Source organism: Lolium rigidum, chromosome 4 (assembly GCF_022539505.1).
Source record: "Lolium rigidum isolate FL_2022 chromosome 4, APGP_CSIRO_Lrig_0.1, whole genome shotgun sequence".
Taxonomy (NCBI): domain Eukaryota; kingdom Viridiplantae; phylum Streptophyta; class Magnoliopsida; order Poales; family Poaceae; genus Lolium; species Lolium rigidum.
The window spans coordinates 207155956-207162165 of NC_061511.1; positions in this window are offsets into that span (position 1 = coordinate 207155956).

Sequence of the window (6210 nt, forward strand, 5' to 3'; positions counted from 1 at the left end):
ACGCATCATATTGACACGTCGTGCAAGTGGGGGACACACGTTCTCCACTTTTCCTAGCGCACGCACTGTAACGCCTGTAAGACGAACTTACTTTTTTACCCCTCTTCCATGTGTTCATCATCTTACCGCACACTTTTTCCATCCAACGGTTCGCCGCTTCGTCGCACCCCTATATAAGGTCTTCATCTTCTTCCTCCAGCACTTTCGCTCGCGCCTCTCCCTGCTTTCCTCTGCAAAAATCCCCTCTTGCGCTCCATAACTCCCTGAGCTCAACCACTCTCACATTGTGTTCCTGCGCCACTGTTGATGCCACCGCGCAGATTGACCAGGCACAGCACTCCTGAATCCAAGATGGCTTCCGCAGATCTTGGGAACGCTGAGTGGGAGAGATCCAAAATCTCGACCCAAGACATCAACCTCCTGAAGAAGCTGGGAATCAGCAAGAAGCCAAAGGCGCTGTGCTTCCCCAGCGAAGAGAGCTACCCAACCCCTCCAATGGAGTATCGGGTTAGTTTCATCGATCATCTCATCCGTGGCCTTTCTGCCCCCATTCATCCTTTTCTTCGGGGGTTGCTTTTCGTTTATGGACTGCAACTTCATCACCTCACACCCAATTCTATCCTCCATATTTCCATTTTCATCACTCTTTGTGAATCCTTCCTCGGCGTCCAGCCTAACTGGGCGTTGTGGAAGCGTATCTTTTTCTGCCGCCGTAATGGCTCTGCCAATGTCGCCTATAACATAGGCGGCGTTGTTATCTCCGTTCGCCCTGATGTCGATTACTTCGATGTCAAATTCCCTGACTCAGTTCAAGGGTGGCGCAAAAAATGGCTGTACATTCATGAGGAGAATCATGGATGTGCTGAAGACAATATTCCTCCTTTTGATGGTGCCGAAAAAATCTATCGCCGCCGTTCCTGGGATGCAGAAGCTACCGAGGAAGAAAAAACAGCGACGGAAGCATTGATGACCCGCATCCGCGAGTTGCAAAACACCCGCGGCCAAGAACTGTCGGGTATCCGAATTACAGCTTATTTCCTTAGAATCAGAGTGCAACCTATGCAGGCTCGCAAAAATCCTCTCTGGAAGTATGCTGGCGACAAGGACGTGGATCGCCTGTCGGTGGATTTATCGGTCAAGGACTTAGAAAAGCTTGTCCGAAAAATTTCTTCCCTCAGCAAAAAAGATCCTGTCCCGTCTTCGTGTCGGGTAAAACCATATAGCGCCGCCAATGCGCTCCCCAAGGTACCTTTTTATCGACTCTCTATTTTTGTTTGACATCTTTTGCATAACTTCTTTATTGACATCCCTCTTTGCTTTGTACAGAACCATCCAGATATTGTCTCTCTTCCTCCCCTTCCCGAAGGTGGGGAAGTCGAAGAACGAGCCGTTATCGATGATGATAACCAAGATGCCCCTGGCGCTGATAGTGAACCCGCAGGTTCTCGAAAATCTGCGGGATCTTCTGAAAAGGAAGCTGAATCCGAGGGTACTACCTCGACACACTCTCATCCTCCTGCTGTTTCTCCAAAGAACAAAAGGAAGAGGACTGATGTCGAATATTCCGGCACTTCCAAAGCCGAAGAAGCTGCTCCTTCACGTCGGAAGGCAGCTTTCGATCCATACCTGGAAGCCCTCGTCAGTTCGTAAGTCATTTTTTGTTTCTTTATTGTTTTGCTACTTGAAGTTCTTTGTCTATCTTGCTTCTTATCTTGTCGCCATTTCATCGTAGTGATGACGAGGAAGAAATACCAGCTCTTGATGCGACTGCTCGAACGAGTACGTCGCATACTCTAGTTGTTTCGAGGTGCACATTGAAGGAGAGGAATCTTCGCCTCCTCAACAAAACACCGACACACCTACTCCTCCTGCAAGCCCTCTTGTCCCTTCGCCAAAAAGGGCGAGAGTTGAATCAATCACACAGCCTACCCTACAATTGGGTAGCTCCTCGACTCCTCTTCTGGATGATGTAAGTCCTTGAATACTTTCTGATGTTGTCGATGTTTTCTCTGTTTACTTCTTTTTATTTTGTGCTATCGCACTTTTATTCCGTACCGACGCTTTCTTTCTCTATCTTTCTTTTGACAGCCTTTGATTAAGGAATTCATCCGTTTCGGTGCCCAATTTGTTGGGTACCGTGACTATGCCAGCAAAGCTGAAGGTAATGTCTTGCTGCTTCTCTTTACCCTTGCCTTCTTACTCCTTTGTTGTCGATGTTTTTAACTAAATTTAACTTTCTTGGCAGAAAAACTGGCGGAAGCCAACAAGCGTGCCAACACACTTGCTCAAAAATTAGAGCAAAGTGAAGAGGCTCGTAAAAAGGCCGAATCATATGCTAGTCAAGCTAGGGCAGAGGCTGACAAGGCCAAGGCCGACGCTGCTGGTGTCGAAAATCTTAAGAAGAAGCTTCACGATGCCGAGACTTCGCTGAGCGAGCATATAGCCGCACAATCTGCTCGCGAGGAAGCAATTATTAAACGCCTAAGGTCGCAAAACCGTCGCTTTGTCAGTAAGTATCTGAACCACTTCGCATTCTTTGGAATTTCTTTCCTTCACTCGTTTGTTGATCAATAAATTTGTGCCTTGACAGGTAAAACATCTCAGGAATTTGAACTTGAAGATCCCGACAATGATCCTCTCCTTGACGCCCTTTCGTTCCTTGAGTTTCATGGAACAGAAGCACGCGAGGGCATTGATCAAGCTAAAGCAGGACTGTCGCGACTCTTCCCCTACTTCTTCCCGAAGAAAGAGGAACCCACAACTTTCCTTGCTCTTGCCAAGTGCTTTAATCCGCCAGAAGATCTTGGACTGAAAGTGCGCCAAGAAAATATGAAGGTCGCTGTTGAAAGCACTGTCGCCCTTGTTGCCGACGACCAGCAAAACATCGACTGGACCAAAGTTGGCGACACACAGGAGATGGAGACCACGAAGTGGCGATCACTGATCAGGGCTGCGAAGCCCAACACAAAGAAGGTCCTCGCTTATCTTGGATTCGCGCCTACTCCTGCTCCTAGCTCGTCCAAGCCGGAGGTCTAGTAGAATGCCTTATCTTTTTCTGTTTTTTATTTTCCTGTTCCTTCTGAAATTGTCGCCACAGTAGCTTTGGCGGCAACTGTCGTAGTAATTCTTTTGAAGACTCCTTCTGTAATATCTATGTAAATGTCCCAAAAATCAATGGAATTCTATTTTGCGTGATCATTGATACTGAAATTTTCTTTTCCAGTTGATATTTGATAACTACTCCGCAAATCCTCATCCTGCCGACACTTTTCCTGCTTCCTCCTTGAAGAAGACACTTGTCGCTGATGACTTTGTCGAAAGTTCTTGAAGAAACACTCCCCGCAAGATTTTCAAGAACTTCGCCAACAACTTCAGTCCATGAAAAAACAGACTCTTGCGATGATGGAGCAATCTCGCAAAGCATCCGAAAGGGAAAAGATTGCTCTTCAACAAGCTAAAGAAGCTATAACTGCCAAGGAAGCTGCTTTTTCAAAAGCTGAAAAAGCAACTACTCGAGAAAATTTTATGCTTGATTTGATGATTGAAGCCAGTGCAGATATGTCGGGCATGCTCTTGCAAACCGAAATTCCCGTTTTCTCGCTACTTCCTTGTTCAAGATTCTTATGTTGTCACCAATCCAGGCTCTTTTATCGACACTGCTGCTGAAGATGAAAGGGTGAATGCGAGGACAAATCTTCTCGTCAACCTTTCCCTTGACCATGGCTCTTTATTCTGGGCCACTCCCGAGCGGACCCGACAAATTGTCAGGTTTCAAGACCGCGCCTGCCAAGTTCGTGAGTTCCTTGATTTCTGCACCAGGACACTGACTTTAGTTTACAAGACGCTGTTTCCTCGGAACGAGGCACCCGACACTATTCTTGGATTGTTGGAAAAGTTTCAAGATGCTCCTCGTATCCATCACTTTGTACGAGCTCAACTATCTCGTTGGTGCCGGGTTTGCTATGATGATGATCAAAATCTGCTATCCCAAGTTTGATATGAGCCAAATTGTTACCAAGTGTTTAGCCAAGATGGCGAAGAGGAAAAGGGATGTCAGCAAAATTGATGATTATGTGACCCCTGTGGCAGAAGATATGATGGATGAACTTCTTCGGATGGACTCTGAATTCTTCGAAAGGGGCAGCTATGCTGAACATAGTACTCGCACTGCAAATACTGGACGGATGACCATAGATAATATATTGAGCCAGAATTGATTTTCTTTGTCTATTGACCTGTCGATTTTCTTCAAACATGTTGCCCTGTATTGTTGCAAACATATACTATATTGTACAGCTTAAAAATATTTCTATTCTTCTTCCTCAAGCCTCCGAGTGTTTCAGTGGTAAATCTCTTTGTTGTGTATGCGAGGCTATAAACCAAGGCAACCAAATTTTTATTGAGGATACTATATTTGCGGGTACAAGCCCCCGAGTATTTTGTTCTTTTGCTGATTGCTATTTTGTATTTTCTTTTTATTTGGCGAGGTATTTGATACCAAGGCGAAATATTTCTTGCAAATTAGATTTATCTATGTTGTGTATGTGTTGTAACTTCGAGGCGTAAGCCCCCGAGTATGTCGATGAAAAGATATGTATCTTCATCACTATATTTATATTGCAGCACCGCGAGCCCGCCTCATTAAAAACCTTTCCAGCCCCACTCGGTGCCCTGAAAAGGAAAAGAGTGCGTCTGAAAACTCGGGGGCGTTTCAGTACATTGTATTTTTACAAAGGAGGACTATATTTCGAATCTAGGCGTAGAAACGCACGAGTCGCGCCACGTTCCGGGGGTTTTTCTCGGGAACCCCTGTCTTCTTGTCCTTGATCCTGTACGCTCCTCCTTCGATTACTTCCGTGACGACGTAAGGGCCCGGCCATGGTGACTCGAGCTTTTCGAGTACTTTGCTGATTGAGCCGTAAGACCAGATCGCCAACCTGGAAAGATCTTGGCCGCAACCGTCGACTATGGTAGTTTTTCGAGTCTCGCTTGGTACTTGGTGACTCGTGAGAGTACTTCATCTCGAGCTTCGTCGAGTGCGTCCACATCGTCCTCCAAAGCTCTTCTTGAAGTTTCTTCGTCATACTCTATGACTCTTGGGGTGTCATGCTCTATCTCGATCGGTAGTACTGCCTCAGCTCCGTGGACTAAAAAGAACGGAGTTTCTTCTGTCGCCGTATTTGGTGTTGTTCGAATACTCGACAAAACACTTGGCAATTCTTCTGGCCAGGTATGCCGAGCTTTTTCAAGCGGTCCTAGCAGGCGCTTTTTAATACCGTTGTAGATGATACCATTGGCTTTCTCGACTTGGCCGTTGGTTTGCGGGTGCCCAACTGACGCGAAGTGCAGTTTGATGCCTACTTCGCGCGGTATGCCTTGAACTCCTTGGACGTGAAGTTACTGCCGTTGTACGTGACGATGCTGTGAGGTACTCCAAACCGAAAAACGATGCTCTTCACGAATTTTATGGCTGACGCTGCATCTGGCGAATTTATCGGCTTTGCTTCTATCCACTTGGTGAATTTATCAACAGCAACCAACATGTACTCGTATCCTCCTGGCGAAGCTTTGTGTAATTTGCCCACCATATCAAGCCCCCATTGGGCAAAGGGCCAAGACAATGGTATTGGCATCAGCTCTGCTGCTGGGGAGTGTGGTTTTGCGGCGAATCTTTGGCACGCGTCGCAGGTTCGTACTATCTCTTTTGCATCCTCGATTGCTGTCAACCGGTAAAATCCAGCCCGAAAAACCTTTGCTGCAATAGCTCGACTGCTCGCGTGGTGACAGCATATTCCCTCGTGTACATCCTTTAAGATTATTCTTCCTTCTTCGGGTGTAACACACCTTTGCAGCACTCCCCTTTGACCACTGTGAAGGCTTTGGATCATCGAATAACTCGCCTTGCTTCAATTGGGTCGTCAGGTATTTCTTTCCGTAGGATATACGATATGTACGCTTGCATCCATGGGATTTCTACCATCATCACCAGCTCCTGATCCTCTTCTTCATCTCGAACTTCTTTGTGAGGCACCGAAGTTTTCTCCTCCTTCGTCTTTTTCTGCACCTTCTTTTTCTTTGTGGATCTCTCGGCTATTTCTTCCCAAAACACCCCTGGCGGGATTGGGAGGCACTGTGACCCGATGTTTGCGAGAACGTCAGCTTCATCATTGCTCAGCCTACTGATGTGATTTACTTCGCATCCATCGAACA